The sequence below is a fragment of the Drosophila serrata genome, unplaced genomic scaffold (assembly GCF_035046125.1).
Source record: "Drosophila serrata isolate PLE 108 unplaced genomic scaffold, ASM3504612v1 contig_272, whole genome shotgun sequence".
NCBI classification, from domain to species: domain Eukaryota; kingdom Metazoa; phylum Arthropoda; class Insecta; order Diptera; family Drosophilidae; genus Drosophila; species Drosophila serrata.
The window spans coordinates 1,430,780-1,449,506 of NW_028257170.1; the positions used below are offsets into that span (position 1 = coordinate 1,430,780).

Consider the following 18,727-nt stretch of genomic DNA (forward strand, 5'->3'; position numbering starts at 1 on the left):
TCTTGTACCAAAACACATTCCATGTGAATTCGTGCTGCCAAAATGTGTTTTGTCATTTTATATTCTTTCATTTTGAGGGTAAATCATTTTAACCTGCCGACGACATGTGTATGGGTGTGCTTGTGACTCTTATTGCTGCTGTTATTACACTTATTGCTCCTGTTCGAGTTTGCTGCTCCTGTCGGGACTTTAATGAGGCAACGTGACCTTTCCGCCATTCGTGTCACAATTTATGATCGCCACTCGACGCGTAAATTACACAAATAAAAATGCGCACATAAACATAAATGGAGCTAGAAGTTTAATGCGCAACAAGCCATTAAAATTAAGCGACAAAACATGAGCTGCAAACAAAAGAGGCGGCGGTATAAAAAAATATAAACCATAGTAGATGCGGAAGTGTATTGAGGTTGAGATGAGAATATCCTGGATTTATTTTGAGGAACAAAAGCGGCTGCACTTGCTGCATCCGCTGCTCTGAAAATTTTCAATTTGTGCGGCAAATTACTTAAAAGCATAAAAATCTATTTGGCTGAGATGTTTTTATGCCAAAGTCTGGACGAGTTTCCCTATCTACCACCCAGACTTCTTTTTGGGTTCACGAACGCCGACGAACTTTGCAAAAATAAAGTGCTGCCTGAAAGGCCAAAGCCATTAAAATAAATATGAAGCTGCACAAAAGCAAAATAGTATACATTTTTGAATAGTTTGAGAAAAGACTTAAGGACTTTATCTTTTAAAGGAAAATCTGTCAATGCAACGACAAATATATAAGGTCTTCAGACTAAAATAAATACTCACCAACAAATCAGCTTTTGAAGTTGAAATATATATTTTAAAACTTGATTGAAAAATAGAACAATGTACATTGTATATAGAAATTTTACAGGCTTATAAATTACAAATTTTATATTGGCCTTATGAATAGAATTATTTTTTAAGCATTACATTTAAATTAACGGTTTAAAGAGCTATTTGTTTCATAATCATCTAATTTCATTTACATAAATCTGGCTAAAAGACCTTTTCCGATTCGCTCAATCACAGGCTGGTTCCTTTTTTTTTTTTTTTTTTTGTCCAAAACACACACTGTCTTGGACAATTTTTCAGCTTGATCTGTTGGCTGCTGTCAAGCGTTTGATCTGCAACAGATTGAACTATCAATTATGCCCCAGCAGGAGACGTGACCAGCAACTGACATGTGCCACATGCCGCACATCCGTACATTCCAGTAAAGGCAAGAGCAGGAGCAGTAGTAAAAGCAGGAGCAGAAGCAGGACCTGAAGCAGGAGCAGAAGCATAAGCAGAACCATCAGGTGGCAATATTAAAACGGACGTTTAGTTACAGCTGAGCACCTGTTCGCCTTTCTGCCCGCCTGGCTGCCTCTCGAAGGAAAATCGGGGGAAAGCCGGGAACGTGTCCTCCATGCAGGACTCGCAGAATCCTTGAAACCTATCTCTTTCCAGTCCTCCTTTTTTAACCGTTTGTGTAGAGTGAAATTGACCCGGTGCGTGTGTCACCAGCGGCTGGAAAAATTCTCTCCAACGGCAAATGGCGCATTTTTTTCTGAGGCACTTGATTCATGGTTTCGTGTGCGTTTTTCCAAAGTAAAGAGTCCTTAAGCAAGTCTCTGCTCAGTAAGTTAAAGAATAGATTAAACGTTAAATATACATTTTTAATAATAATAATATAATATAATAATATAATATAATTTTGAAAGCATAGGTTTTAGTGGATCTTGTGTAAAGGTTTTTTTTTTGTTAAGTAATAAAAAACCCACAATTAACACTGGTTTAAGAACCAAGTAATTGAAATTCCACAGAAATGCAATCAAGCAATGAGAACCAAAAATTTTTGACTACAAACTAAGAGTCAAAGTAGCAGAAAAATCCCAGAAAAACAGGAGAAAAAAAGCTAAACAAATGACTGGCAAAGGGTACATAATATGCATGTGCATCCTGTTTTTGTTTTTGTTTTGTTTGTTACCAATGCCAAAGATCCTTTGGCTTTGTTTTCGGTTTCTGCCCCCTAACCTGTCCTATTTTTTTGTTGCTGTTAATTAAAATCCAATGATTCACAGGACCTGCTTTCGGTTTCTTTTAATTCCTCTTACGTTTGTTTTGCTGAATTTACATCTTTTTTGTTTTTTAGCTCTACCCAAAAGGATTTTCAGCTTGTTCCTTCTTTTCTGCATTTTCCCCCCATTTTATTTTACTTTTATTTTTGTGTTATGTGCCGAGAGTTTTTAATTGCACATATTTTTGCAACGTTTGTTGATAAGAATTTTTGCGCTTACCTTTGTAGATGTTGTAGCTTGTGCTATAGGCAAACCTACAATCAGTAGAATTAAAACATATTTTCCCTTACCATATTGTGGAATTTATTTCAGCACTGGCTGCGAATAAATGTTGAGATTCATTTTTCTATTGAAAATATAGTTTTCTTTTTATTTTGTGCATGACTGAGATGGAATGTAAAATTCAGATGGGAAAAGAGGAAAATAAATTCTTAAATTGTGGAATCCATGACCCGAAAGTTTTATTAAAACAGAGTCTAAGAGTTGGGTTTTGGTTTACATATTTCAAAAGGGATTTAATGGGGTTTGGACTTGGTGTAATTTTATATTAAATAAGAAGAAATATATACAGAGAATTAAATATCTCGAAAAGGTGCTTACATTTAATTTTAACTCATTACTTTTGCAATAACCTTTTTTTATTTTTTATCGTTGCCAAATTTATCTTCTTAAGAATGTTACAGAACATTTTCCTTGACCTTAACTGCTCATCAAATGAATATTATTTTTTAATAGATCCTAAAACTTAACTGCAGTCTTTTCCTCTAAATGCACATATGGTTTGATATTATAGTCTTGTTTACTTTATAAAAAAATCTTATAATATCCACACTCTCTTTGTAGAGATTCTCTCTGTTTTTCGAAATTAAAGTTGGCGCCTGCGTTGCTCCTCGAAAGGAGAATTTCCACTTCGGCTTTTTGAGCGCCCAAAACGAAGCGCTTACTCAATTCCATTTAACCAAATAAAGAAACAGTTGCTGTTCAGCTGAGGCCGAAGGCAAAAGGTTCTCAAAGTCAACTCTTACAAATTCTATTTCGCACTTTTGACTAAATTCCAAAACACGTAAATTTAAGTTCGAAAAAGGGGGTCAAGCGTAGAGATAGTCGGACAAATGCAGCGGCAATTAATTTTATCTGAGGGGAGACACAAGGTACGCTTTCCTTTCACTGCAGGTGAAAGGAAAAATTTAAATTTTTATAGGTGTGAAAATCCTAGTACAAACGAAATTGCTGCATTTCGTGTGAAAATGCAATTAAAAATGCTTTCTCTACCGGCGACCGAACATATTAATTGCCCGACAAGGCAAACCCGAATTGCCCCCCTGCTAGAGCAATTTTTTAATTGAGCAAGTACATGAAAAGCAAACAAAAGGCATACAAAGGATGCACTTCCACCACTTGGCCAGGACGAAGATTAGCCGAATGCAGGAGGAGGTGGTGGAACATGCAAATGCCAGCCATGATTTATGCCAGAGTCCGGGGTGAGAGTCAAAGGCTACAGAGAGTGCACAGGGAAAAACAAAGGATTGTAAGCTTTGAAAATATATTTGAAATAAAAGGAACTTGAGTTTGGAAAATCTGGGAAAAAAATTAAATGAAAAATTAATGGCTTAATGTAAAAGAGATTTTATAGAAAAGTTATTAAATTGTTGGTGTAGTTGTTGGTGAAATTGTTGTTGAAAATGTTGGTCAAATGTACATATTATCATATTATCAAAAATACATATTATATTATGATATTTATCTTCTAAAATGTAATGCAATCATAGGAAATATTAGTTTATTTTTATTATTACCTGTTTTATTCCTTTTTGACATGAAATTTCTTACCTAGATTCACCTTTTTTTGTCTCTGTGCATAGCCTGGCAGGCAGTTATGCACTCGAGGCATTTGTTGCATGCTGACACAGAACGGGGAAAAGCCGGGAAAATGGGCGGGGAAAGTGGCCAGGATACACCGTGTCGGATGTGCATTCCTTGGCCTGAGGGGCCGTGCTGCTGCTGCTCCTGCTCCTGCTTCTGCTCCTGCTGATGATGATTGTTGTTAGCTCGTAAGCAAAGCAGAGCAAAACCAAACAAAAGTCCTGCCCCAGGAAGCGTTCCTCTCGGCGTTCGTGCCTCAATCACACTTCATTCGTTTTCCGGTTTCCCTTTTCATTATGGTTAAAATTAAAACGACTGCGAGATCTGCATTCATTCATCACTCTCTCTCTCTTGGAACAGCTTGAAGGTTTCCTTCGTTGACAACGAAAAAAAAGAAATCAAAATAAAAACAAAAAAACGAAAAACAGTTTGCGAAAATGCGCTGTGGGAAATGTGTGAAATTTCCCAGCTGCAGCGGCAGCAAAAACTGTGGCAGCAAAACTTTCTGGCCAGCCTGCTTGCCGTTGGTTAAAAATTTAAATTTTCATTTTCTGCTGCAAATTGGAGGTCCGCCAAAAAAAAGAAGGAAAAACGAAAATGCAGCAGCAAACTACTGAGAAAAAGAAAAGTGGAAAAGCAAACGTGGACTTTTGCTGGGAAAGCTATACTTTGCCGTTTTCCTTTTTTTGGGGGGTTTCTCTTACCACAAAAGTATGCTCAATGTCTCTGTCTCGCTCTTAGCCAGGATGCTATTGTTGTTGTTTGTTGTAGTAATTGTTGTTGTTGTAGTTGTTGATGTTGTTGTAATTGTTGTTGTTGTTGGTCCCACAGAGTTTCAAGTGCGAATTGCATTCTGCTTTTGTCGCATTTGCGGTTTTGTTGTTTTGTCGGATGGAGGAAGAGCAATCGCCGGAAAGGGGGGGAAGGAAACAGGTAAAGTGAACTAAATGTTGCCACCACCTGCACATTCCGCCAATATCCTGGCTCTTTCTACACTCAGAGAATTATAGAAGTGTCTTTGGTTTTTGAGAAATTAAATTTTTGGAGAGCTAAAATTTTAAAATTTGTATATCAGGGCATGAAATGGAATAATTATAATACATTATTCAGTCTGACAGTATCTTGAATTTGAAATTATTTTGAAACTTGTTGATAATTTTCTTGATTTTTAATTGGTTTAAAGTAATAGAATTCTTTGAATCAATATTTTGATAATTTTCTCGATAAATCAAATCTCACCACTCAGCCAAAAAAGCATTAATTTTAATTCGGAAAGCTTTCGTATATTAATTTTTATTAGCTTAATAAATCTGCATACTCAAATTAAGATTAAGAAAAAGTAAGCGTTTTGGTAATTTTTGAAAATTTAATGATGTAACCCCTTATCTTTATTTCGAAAAAATTTCGAAAAATTTGTTTTTGCAACACATAGCTAGAACGACTCTGTGTTTGATGCTGATCAAGAATATATATGGTTTATAGGGTCGGAAATGACTCCTTCACTGCATTTTAATCTTCTGACTGAAGCTATACTCTGCAAAAAGATATAAAAAAAGACAATTTTCTTAAATAATCTAAGTTTTCCAAACATCATAATTAAGCCAAAACACCAATTTTAATTCGGAAACCTTTTCTAAGCAAGTGTTTACAGCACTAACAAATCTGCGTACTACGTTTGTTGATGCTGTTATAGGTTTCTGACTAAAATTATAAAAACCCTCAAAAAGGTATAAAAACAGACCATTTTTTCCAAAAATCATAGTTTAAAAAACTCATAACTAATCAAAAAAATCATTAATTTCAATTTGGAAATCAGTTCTATGCTAGTTTTTAATTGATTAACAAAGCTGCATACTACATTTAAAATGTAGGAAATTTTATTTTTTTTTGAATTTTTAAAAATTTTAACGATGTAACCCTTATACAATTTTGGAAAAAAATCAAAAATTTATTTTTCTAGGGGACATGGATAGATCGATTCGGCTGTTGATTCTGATCAAGAATATATATGATTTATAGGGTCGGAAAGGACTCCTTCATGGTTTAACAAGGTTTTGACTAAAATTATAATAACCTGCAAGGATATAAATATGAAATCCAAATGGACATCAATAAATCAAAATCCTTTAACCAAATTGTATACTAATTCAATATTCTTAACTTAAACATAACAAAAATATTATTATACTTATGAAAACTCCTTTTTTGTTTCAAGTGCAACACCAACTACCTTTCCTTCTACCTTACCATCTCCCTTACATAGATTCAGCCTTTATCTATTCGCCGTAGGCAGGTCTTCTTTCCAAGTGCCTGACACAAGCGCATTTTTTGTCGGTTTCAATTTATGAGGCAACTGCTGTGGAGTCCGGGGTTCAAAGGGGACTTCGAGTGCCGAGGAGGAGGATCCTGCCTCAACGAAATGAAGTGCACTTGCAGCTCCTTCAACTCCACTTGACTCGAGCAAACGACAAACGACAGGAGGCGACGACGATGGCAAACGACGAGTCTCTGCTCTGTTTTTGTGGTCCAACCGCAGCCACCCATTTTCCCACCATCCCAAAAAAATTTTCCAACACAACTCCATCCTTTGGCATGTCATTTACAGTTTTTCGTCGTCTGTGCCTGTAAATGTTTTATTTGAGTATTATTACTTCTACTCTTTAACCCCGAACAATGGCGGAAAAATGGAGGAAAACAAGTACACAATTTTCCTTTGGTTTTTATTGCATTATCACCGCCCTAATAGGTAGCAGGTATTGAGGTGAACGGAAAAATCGCAGTTGATTAGCAGCGTTTCCTTTACAAACTGCGAAATATTTAAACTATGTTGTTGGGAAAATTTAAATTTAAATGCAATATAGATTAGGCCATGTCTGATTTCAATATTGCATTTCCATTTATAATCAGATTATTGAAAATGTTCAACACTTTCGTGCCATTGCATTCATAAACAAATTAGCAAGTGTCAGATATGAAAACAATTTGCATATTTCCAGGGCTAAATATATGCGAACAAAACTAATTAAGGATTCAAAATCAATAGCTGAAAATGCACTTTTTAAAGTTTTCAATCACTTGTTCAACTTTTGGCTTATCAATTAAACTTTCGAAAGCAAAACCAAAAATATATTTTGGCTAATGCTGCCTCGAGCACACATTTTTCACTAATCCTTGTTAGCTTGTCTGCTTTGAGGTTTTCTCGTTCGTTTTTCTTTTTTATTTTTTTAGGGGTTTTAGTGATGTTTTTGCGTGTGTTTTTTTTTTTGTATATTTTTAGGGGTTTTTGCCCCGCCCACATGCCACTTTGCCACCTGCCCCATTTGCTGATGGTGCTGACGATGGCGTTGGAGCGTGATGAGTGCTGTTGTGGTTTGTTGGCACTTCTATTTAAACTTTTATTGCTGCTCACTTTGCCAAAAAGGTTGGCCTCTGGCCTCTGGGATTGCGATTGGGATCGAGTCGAGGTCATGACCCCTGGTTTGAACCCTCGAAACGGGCGTGAATATTAATGCTTAATATTTTATTTGGCAAACACTTCATGGTTTTTAGTTTTTACTTGCTTTCCAGTGGACGCGATTTGCCATGCTCTCAGACCATTTAGGCAAATGTTTATGCTACCGGGTTCAGTTTCAGTTTTTCCGCTTTTCCCCAGCTTTATGGGGTGTGGAAATGAGAGGGGTTTTTCCTTGATTAAAGATTAGAGAGAAAATAACTTCCAGCAGCATCTTTTACGGGTGGTTTTAAGGCTAGCCACAAATGATTGTTTTAATCTAAATTGCAAAAGTTTAAAGATTAAAGTAGGTTTAAGTTGCTTACTTAGCAGTTTCACAAAAGCAAAAGCTTTATGTATTTATCTGTATATTTATTTATTTGTAAATTATAAACAAAGCTTCAGAATTATATTACTTTCTTAATTACAGAAATGTAATTAAAATAAATCCCTTTGTATTGTTCAAAACAATGTTATAATTGTTCTATTTATTAATGACTTTATTGAATTGAAATCATAGTCAGCCGATTAATAATTTTAATTAATTTTATAAAGCTCAGATGTGCGATTATTTATAATGACTTGTATAAAAATAAAACCGGACTACATTTCCTTTTATTATTTGCCAAGTCAATTAAAATCTGAATGCAGATGTAAACAAGAATCAGCACCAATTGCGCACACCGCACACCTTGCTTACATATGTTGTTTAATTTATACGCAAATAAAGGGAAATTTTTTAATTAAATATATATTTGCTGGCATTGAATTTAATCGCATTCCATTTTTCCAGGATTAATTCCATCGAGCAAGAGAGAGATGGATACCGAACGATATTTTTGTGTGTATGCAATTTTATGGCTCAATTTAAAGTTTGTAATTTGAAGAGTTTTACGACCCTTGTTTTGCCTGAGACAATATAATTGAACTTTTTTAATGACTGACAACAATTTCGGCCAAATTGTCATTTTGATTTCATGAAAATTTATTGCCCCCGTGGAAAGTGGGATAAATGCATTTAAATTTAATTACCAAACCGGCTCACTTTCGGCTAGCATTGGCATTGGTATTTTAATTGATTTTAATAGGCAGTTGCGCCGTTTCGCTTTCCGTTGGTCATTAATCGGCTTAAATTTGACATAAATATGCATTTTATTTTTTATTCCTCTTCTTGTTCTTTTTTGCAATTTAAATTTATGCCACTCTTTCGACGAGTGTGTGTATTTGCCCGGCTATTGGTTTTTGCCGCTTCGTGTTAATTGGAATATGCTGGTTTACTCTGCTGCACCTGTTAAATAAATAATTCATTGAATTTTATAAAATTTTCGGTGCAAATATATGTATATGCTCGAATGTCGGCGGCGCATATTCGTTACTCAAAACGAGTAAAAGGCGAAAGCATTTTGCCTAATTGAAATGAAATTCTCAATTTCACAACCAACACACATAGTAATCCCCTCCCCTGCCTCAAAAAGTGATAATCTCTGGGAAAATTTTGCTTTAGTTTGCACAAAATGTGCATTGGAAGCCATGGGTTAATTGAAAACGCCTCTCGATGGCACACATTCTCACTGTCATACTCATTATCGAGTTAATTGAATTAATTTCCAATGCGAAATTGTGAACTATGTGAGCAATGGGATACATTTGGCTAATTGGGCTCTTAAAGATTTCTGCTGAACTTTCATTTCCCATTTCTGGTGACATTAAGCCGGAAGGAAGTGTGTTTCTTTTCAATTTAATAAACCCTCTTAAAGGGTAAGTGACTCTTGGAGGGCGTTAAGAGGTTAACACATTACAAGTTTAAACAATCATTAATTATGTAAAATGCCACATGCTAGGAGGCATCCTTTATTACATGATTTAACCACCCTTAAATTCATTTGCCTGGCCAAAGTTTTAAGCACTTAAGCCTCGGTCCTAATGAGGTCCCCCATATCCTGTCCGTGAGAGGATTGGGGCTTAAACCCTTTTGCTGTGACATTATATAAGCAGCTCACATGCATTTGCTATTTGCCATTTTGCATTTTGGATTTTGCATTTAGCTGTTTGCCTTCGCATTTGCATTTGTATTGACCTGCTCCATGGAGTGCAACTAATTTGATTAACACTCAAACACTCGAACACTGCGAAATCTACGACTCCATGTCAACACGAATGCAAAATGTTCATCCCAGGCTCTTTGGCCGAGATTCAGGCTCAAATATTATGTGTTATCCTGCGGTGACTGGCACTGGCACTGTCACTCGCTGTGGAAACACTCATTCACTCATTCATTGTTTGCTCTGCTTTCGGATTCGGTTACGGATTCAACTTTTGAACTCTGAAGAGGACTCTGCAAGCGGCAGGCAACGCGATACATTTGGAAAAATATTTCATGTTATTTAATAAAAGTATTTTAATGAGAGTTTTTTTAATACCAGTAACTTATGAGTCAAGTTAAGGGCAGTTTAAATAATATTTGAATGCTCCTTAAGGTCTTTTCTTTTAGTATTTAATTTTATTTACTATTTCTTAAATGTAAAACCATTTAAACTATGTTTAGGTCGCTTTCTTTTAGATTCTGGTTAACAGAAATATATTAACTAAACATAATTTCTATAAGAAATTAAATAAAAACTCCTACATTTCTTTTTATAAACCAATCCGGAATCAGTTTTAAATCTTTGACGGCATTATTTTCTTTCTCTGTAAAGACTGAATAAGTGCGAACATTGGCGGGGAATTGTAGCTTCTGGGGACTTGAGACTCTTGACATTGGGACACACTCCTGTAAGCTGGCCAAAAGCGACGAGCTTCTCAGCAGCACTCCTGTCCAAATATATATATAGATATATATCTATATATAGTATATATTCTACAAGTGTTGGCTTGTTTTGAATGTTAATATTTGCACATTCAATTCAAGCAACTGGCAAGTGACAATTTATTCGCTTTCGGTTTTGTGAGTTGTTGGCTTTTGGTTTCAATTTCGTTGGAATTTTCCGACACTTAAGTGGGTAAACTAAATGCCATTTGCTCTCTCTTTTCATTTCTATTTTTAAGTTGAACTTTCAACTTAAACCCTGGACAATGGACAAAGATTGCAGTTCAAAAAAGGTCGCAATTGCAGGAAATTCGTTAGACTAAAGATTACACTGAATTTTGCTTTATTTGTTTTTGGGTCAAGAAGTTTTTGTGAAATTGAGGCATTTTAGACTTTGCAGGATGATAAATAATTAAAAAATTTATTTATTTAATTGTATTCATTTATATTTTTTGGTTAAGTTTATAAGAAAATCTAATCTAATCTAATATCTAATGGTAATTTATTTATTCTTATTTAATACTTATAGTATAAAGCACTTTAAACTTGTTCTGTTCTTGTCGTTAACTCCATTTTTTGGCATTACCCACTTGACCGGATTTTCTTGTAACTATTACGAGTACTTTTCTCTATTCTTCCCTTAAGATTTCAATGAATTAAAGTAAAATTTTGGCTTTAATTGAGCACAAGAAATCTCTTAACACACAATTGAGCACTTGGCCACACACACACTTTTCACCTTCCCCTCAATCCCTCAGTTCGTCATTCAGTCAGTTAGTAATTCATTCAGACTGGCATTCATTCAAGTCCTAATTGCGGACAAAAGTTGCTTGGGCTTCTGTTCTTGGCTGAATTTTGTGCTTAAGTGTGGCGTCCTGCCCACCCACTTCCATTCCCATTCCCGGTTGACATTTGTTCGTTAATTAAACCTTTTTGTTGGTCTGGCAACTGGCAACTGTGCAACAAGCAAATTGATTTATCTCCTCAACACCTTGGTGTGCCAAGGTCTGTCAAGTTTTTGCCCACCTCTTTTAGAACGACGACTACTACGCCTGCCTTTTTAATGGCAAAACTTTTTCACTTAACGTTTACTCATAAATTGATTTTTACTTTTTAACGACTTTCAACGCTCTGCATGTGGTTGACTGAGTCCCCCCGGAGTTGACTGAGAAATCAGAGATGCTAACAACTTATTTGGGTAAAAAGGATATACATATATATTAAGGATTGCGAAGAGAAGGTATTATTATGAAAGGTAGATTAGATGATAAACTTTGGTAAGATATAAGTCCGTTTAAAGCTTAAAAAATATATTAAAAAGCTATGAAATAATGTAGTTGTATCCACATAATAAAATAATATAGTATCAAAAGAACAATAATTTCAAATTAAACAAATTTTAGCCTACAGCTACCTTTTGTTCATCTTGCAAAAAGGATATTTTATGAACTGGTTTCAAGTCTCTTCTATTTAATTATTCTTCTTCTTTCCTAGCTTTAGCTTTCTTCTCCCTTAATTTTCTAATAAAAACATACTGCTTGAAAAGGATAAACCAACAGCTCTGATTTAACTCTTCTACTGTTCCCTTCGAGGGCTTTCAACTACCAAGTTGTGAGACTAATGTGTGTAAAAGTCAGAAGGCTGATTCGGGATGCAGAAACTTGGGTTGCCTTGTCGTCACATTATCAGCTTACACTTGGAATTTTCAATTAGTCAAGAGTCAAAGGTCCCTGTGGGGTCCCTGGTCAAGTTCTCCTTGGGCGGCCGACGTGTTTGGTAAACAAATTACGTGTTAATTTTGCTTATGAAAAGTTTCCTCTCTCCCTCTCTTTGATCTTGTCAAGCCATTTCTGTTTCTGTTGTTGTTGTTGTTTAATTATGACTTCCGGCTAGTAATCAATGTGCAAATTTTCGTAGCCTGTCTCATGCCTGGGCATTTGAGAGCAGCTTTTCCTCGTTTTGTCATCATCCAAAGTTTTGATGTGGCCAAGTGCAGAATTTATGCAGCATGCAAACCCAAAGCATCTCTTTCCTGGGACCAGCTCCTTGTCATCCTCTTTTTTTAGGGAAAGGGGGATGAACTTGTGCGCAATTACATGAACATTTTGTGGCTGCACATATGAAATATGCATGCAATTTTGAATTTGCCATTCATTTAAATGTTTTCTTGATTACATTTTATGCCAGCGAGCCAAGGCCAGGGCATGCCAGGATATTTCGCTATACCACACACATACGCACACACTCACACAAGCAAAAACAGGACCTTCAAAGGCTCACACAAGTAATTTTATGAAACATTTTCATTGTCTTCCTGCTTATGTATTCGTGTGTGCCAAAGGTTGTGGTTAAATTCTAAGGATACGTTTAAATGAGCAGCAATGCCTTGAGGTTGGAAACTGAGAAGACCAAAATGCTGGACAGGAATTAGGTCAGGCAAGTAAAGCAGGTACAATATCTTATTTAAAATATATTGAAATGAGTGAATAGGGTATTAAATAACATTTAAAAAATATATAAATATGTAATATATAAGGTAATACATCCAAATTTATATTGATATTGTTCAGTGATTTGTTTTAATGCAAATTTATATGTTTAAGAATTCAAAAACAAATGTTTTTACATTGAAATCAAAGGTTATGATTTTTTAAAATATTCTTATGTTCAAATAAATATCTTTTGTACCTTTTATAATATAAAAACTGAACAAATTTAACCAACCTGTACTTTAATTTTAATTATATATATAAAAATCCTTTATATACAAAATAGTTACCTATCTTTTGCCTTTGAATATTTAAAGAAAATACATTTTTCCCACTGTAACCTTGCCTATAAATTTTTCAAAAATTAGGGCATTGTAATTATCCTTCCGTAACTCTGAGGTAACTAAAACATTTTACTGTAATCCAAAATTGTAATTACATTGCAACATATTTGCACTTTCAAAGATATTTCCACTCACCCAAAAAAGAAAAAAAACAGACCTGTCAGTCAATCAATCAATTGTTCCCACTTACTCCTTTAGACTTTCCCCGAATTTCCCATTTTCCTGAACCTTTTTTTTGCTCCTGTTATTATATATAGCCGAGAAGTTTTTCCGTGTCTGGAGAAAAGTTTGCCGTCAGCAAAGCAGCCAGCGACAAACCCTGAAGCGAGAGGCTAAAAGAAAATTGAAAGTTTTGATTTATAATCCGGAAAGTTTTTCACTGGCTTGCAGGTCCAAGCTTTTCCGCCCTTCAGCATTTCCGCGTGCCCAGCGACCATCTATCTATCTAACGCCGTTCAAGTGCATAAATATTTTTTATTCAATAGTAATCTTTCCCTTTTGGCCGCCTTTTCGGCGAACTTTGTGACCAGCGCCGGCAATCAGATTAAAAGCATTTTTTTTTTGGAGAGCGGGTTGGGTCCTGGGGATCATGTCAGCGGGAAACCACACCTCCTCACCCCCTCCCGCCAGACCATTATTGGGCAATCAATAAATTCAAAATAATTGCCGCTGGCAACAAGGACGAAACTATCTGCCAAGTTCCTTGACTTTCCCGCAGCGGATTCATATTTATGGCTTGAAAGTTTCGCTCTTGGCGGCTTCATAAATAGTCCGGGGGAAAAAGGATATGGATCCCAACCAATTTGATGTGCATCGTGAGTGTATCAGTGTGTGTGTGCCTGTGTGTCACTCTCGATGCCCAACAGAGTCTATTGTGCAATCGGCTTTTTGGTAAGGTTAAGGGGACGGATGGATGGATGGATGGATGCAGCCTTGGCTCTTGTCTGGGGAGATGCGGTTCCATCCAGTTGTGTTTAGCTGCTTCTGAGGCTTTCAACTGACGTTGGCAGTTTTAAGACACTAAGAAAAATTGTAACAATATAATTAATTCATATAAAATTAAGAAATATATATGAGACACTTTAAAAGAAAAATATAGCATACTTTTTAGGGCAAATGTGCCATTAAGTAGAAACTAAAATATCTTTTCTTTCTGTTAGTTATTATAGAAAGAAGAGGCTAAATTACGTTATTTTTTAAATATAAATTTCATGGTTTAATTTTTTAAATATTTAATAACTTAAAAAAAAAACTTATTTAACTAAAAATTAAAAACTACAATAATTTTCAGTGCTTGACTCCTGATAAGACGCCGTGGGGCCTGTGTGTGTGTCAGGAAATCGATAGTTTTGACATTGTATGAAGGCTCATTATTTTGCATTTATAATGAAAATCATGGCAAGAAATAGATGCAATTTTGACTGGATCAAATACTCTAAAAAATGCTGCTTAAAATGTGAGCTTAACCAAACACATTGATTGATGATGAGACAATTGAAAATTATACCAACAAATATTTAAGCATTTTCCTCTTTTCCTTAACCCTTTTCAAGAGTGAGGAAGCAGTTTTATTTGGAACTCAATTGATTGTTTCAGCTGCTTTATAGCACTGGGTCAGCGATAAATCTTTTTTACTCCGATTTCACATATGCGTTTCCCTTTTTTTTTCCTCTGACCCCAAATTTAGATTTATTTCGTTTGGAGAAAACTTTGAGCCGCAACGAAACTTTTGACATAATTCAGAAAGGCCGCAAGACAAATGTGATTTTAATGTCAATAAATTTGTTGGGCAGAATATGTGTGCGAAAAAAAATATGTCACCTAAAAATACAAATATTTGTATCAAATGTTTTTACAAAATATTATTCTATTACATTTTTTTGCAGTTATCTGGAAACTGCGCAACAAATGTTAGATAAAGAGCGATGGGGAGGAGAACTGCATGTAAATGTCACTTTATCGAAGTTTTCGCTGTCACGAACAGCACACAAATGTTGAAATTGTTTAGTTTCAGGTTCCAGGCAGATAATAAATCATTTAAGTCACGGCTTCGTGTTCCAGAACAAGGAGACTTTAAGGCATATTTAGAAAAATTACTACCCAGCCAAAGGTTTTTTCTGAATTTTCGTAGAACTCTTCCTTTTCTTCGGTCCCATAAATCTCCTTGTTTAGCTCTTCTGAAGCTCAGACCAAACAATGAAATTAAAAACATATTTTCTGCTCATTCCGGTCTGGGCACAGTCGGGATTTAGATTCAATTAAACTGTCAACGGGATTGGGGACTCACAAGAACCACAAACAAGCCTCAGTCCCGCCTCAGCTGTCTCCACTCACCTGACAGGACGAAGGATACTTGCAATGTTTGTCATGTCGAGCAGCAGGCATTAAATTCGAATTAGCAGGTGAAGCATCCCACTTCATGCTAAGCACTCGAGGAAAAATTCAATTCTAACACCGCCCAAGATTTATAGGTATCGATGAGGCCTCCTGTTAGCGGGTCCGAAGTCAGAGGGAAAACCACAAAGGTCGAAGACTTTATGGGAGGCCATTGAAGGACAACAAAGTGAAAATTAGGCCGCGGGATTCGACAGATGGCGACCGCAATGTCTGTCAAGGGGAAGGACAGCCGAGGACAGCGATTTCAAAGGGACAGGACACGAAACATGGACACCTGTGGCTTTTGGCGTGGCAATAAATCAATTTGCTTTGACGTCTTGACATTGTGTCTAATGGGAGGAGCGGAGAGAAGGTCGCTTGTCCAACTGAACTTTACCTAGTTCGTGATGTTTGTCGAGGGAATTTGGTTTGACTTTTCACTGTTTGCCTAGCATTTGCATATCGAGAGTGGGATTTCCCAGGGAATATCATCAGATGGAAACTGACTCTGTGGGAGAAATGGGTTGCAATTTCACTCTCCAACTAGGAAAATCCTTAAAGTTACATCAAATCCCGACGAATGTTGAACCAAAACAAAACCACTGAAAAAGAGTCCTTGACTTGGTCAAAAGCTGTCAATTTCAATGAACTTTCCACTCTGACACTCTCTGTATCGCATTTCGGTTTCGGTAACCGAAAAGTCTGTAACCTCAGCCAGCATCGTTTATTCGGGACAAAGTCAGACAAAAGTGCGAGGAAGTTTGACTCGGAACGTGGCCTCTGAGTGACCCTTCCCCATTAATAAACCGCTTTAAAGTCAACTTGCGAATTGCGATTTGCGATTTGAATGCGAAATTCCCGGAGGACAGATCCGATGCCAATGCATGCCAACATCAGGCAGAGTGAAGTACACACTCCGGCATTAGCCGCTCTCGATTTATGAGCCCCTCTTGACCATCTCCATGTACCCAGCAGGCTCCTCTGTTCCTCCCAATCGAGTGCCATGGATCGTCCTTTGTCCTGAATCCGCCAGCCGAATCATTCTGCTCCCATTCGGAGTGCATTTTGGACTCGGATTCGGATTCGGACGTGTAATGAGCCGCTGTGGGTCTTGAACTTTGCATGGCACCCCGCGTCATACCTCATTCCTCGCTGGGAGGATTCATGGCGAGGTCCTGCAATTGACATTTATCGCTGCTGGCTGAGCACTAGACAATGCAGGGGTTAAGGTGCGGCTGGGGGGAAGGACTCTTTCGGGGAACTTAACAACTCATTAACACGCTCCGGACAACAATTGCTGTCACTGCCATTGGCAATCGGAGCGCTTAAAACGTTGTAATTCACTTGTATTTGCAATTATTCGCTCATTTGTTGGAAAACGAATCCTGGATAAAGGTACGAGTCCAACCCTCGTCAGTTAAATTTAAACGGAAGAGCACGAATAATGGATTTGGAAATGGGTACATAATCCTGTAGAGTAGAGTACTGGCTCCATTGTCTTGGGTATTCAATTGATTCTGAGGGAGATGTACTTTGGCAGGGAAATTAGAGGAGCTTCAGTCATTAGGGGAACCACAATTGGAACTGTTCTCTCAATGGAAGCTCTTTATTTGATCTAATCATGATTTGCTCAGATTAAATAATTTAGGAAACCATAATGGAACTAGCAATCCCTTTTAGAGGCTTCCTTACAAACCCTTTAAATGCTCTCTATTATGAAACACAAGTTCCCTTTTAAAGTCCTGGTCGTAATATCCTGCTGCCCTTCGATACACATGTGCACTCTGCTCTTGGCCAGGACAATCCAATCCGTTCTGACACGACTCCAACTGGGCTCCACCTCAGTTCCTCACTCCAACAGGACATCTCTCTTCCCCTTCCTCGACCTCGACAATTTTTGAATAACTAATGAAGGTGACAGTTAAACGGGAGAACACAACATCACGAGCATCTCAGGATGGCAACAATAAAACAATAACTGGGAAAACACGAGGAATGCGTCCGAGTCGAGGGTCGAGTGCCTGCGAGTCCTGGCCTGAATATGAAATTCGGATTCGGATTTCATCCGACTGTCGACATTCATCTTGCCAACTGTCTGTCTGGCATTAGGAGTAGAGAGCCTCTGTCCGCGTCCTCCGTCCAGGACTTATGCATCAATGTCAAAATATTAACAGCTGGCACATTCCAGTCGAACATCCCTGCTCCCTTCCCGCTCTCATGTGAGCACTTAAGCCTCCGGCTGGTCCGGATTGTGATGACGATGAAAAATAGAAATAGAAATTTAAGTATTTCGAGATACATTTTGCTGGGAAAACAAACGGGCTTTGCGACTGACCAGATGGACGGACAAGTGGGTCAAATCCTTTCTGCCTCGGACTCGCTTTCGTCAAGAAGTTTCCCCTGACCTCTGATTCCTCCATCTGGAGTGCATAAATCTATGTAGAGGAAGGTCTGCCTCGAAGGGATATTTACGCATTTGAAAGATGCTTCAGTGGGAGCATAAATAATAACTTAAATTTATAAATCCACACTGAAAGGGATTTGCACATCGAAGAACTCTCTCTCAAGGAAAGTCATTAAAAGAAAAGGATGCATCCTGAAACACAGAGCAAGAAGACATCTTCCTTCTCTTCCATTCCGATTAAAGTCGAGTTGAGTGCAGAATCCATTCGAATATATCGATTTCCATTCGAATGCAGTGCAGCAGACAGACAGAAGTTAAGAGGGATTTAATGGGCGGAGAAAGGGGTCGAGAATGACTTTCGTCTGGCTTTTCATGTGCGTTTAGATGCGAGTGGAGCTTATCCAAATAAATTTGCTTTCGAGTAAATTAAAAACAAACAACAAAATCAAATATTAACGTACTGAAACGCGATTCAACGATATTCAATCGGATCCGTTACACAACAGAAAAAATAAACTGAGGGGGAGGAAAAGTGCAGAGCAAACAGAGCAATTTAGAAAAATCATTCAGAACTCTGGTTCAGTTTGTTGGTTTTTTGTCTGCGCAGGGAAACAACAGCGAAAAAAGTGTCACTTATTCACTCACTCGCAAATGAAGAAGCATTCTTCTCCCTCCTCCCCCGGAAAATCCCCAACCGAATAGAGTCGTCTCCATTTCCATTTTCATTTCGTTGGCAAAGCCTCCTCCTGCTCCTACTCCATTCTTGTTAGTCTGCGAATAAAGAACCTTTTTTTTTGTTGGTATTCAAATGTTATTTTTGGCGCAACATTTGCGGAATTTTACCCTCTTTTCCGGCGTCGCCTTCAAGCTGAGGAAA

The 18,727-nt window shown here is 37.1% G+C and overlaps 1 long non-coding RNA gene across 1 annotated transcript; it reads right to left on the reverse strand.

Moving 5' to 3' along the window:
- Window positions 1–808: 808 nt before the first annotated feature.
- On the reverse strand, window positions 809–4,314 carry LOC147643469 (uncharacterized). The gene is made up of 3 exons (XR_015271962.1): window positions 3,909–4,314; window positions 1,337–1,631; window positions 809–1,280 (listed from the first exon to the last, which is right to left on the reverse strand). It is a non-coding gene; the product is annotated as an uncharacterized LOC147643469 (long non-coding RNA).
- Window positions 4,315–18,727: the final 14,413 nt, after the last annotated feature.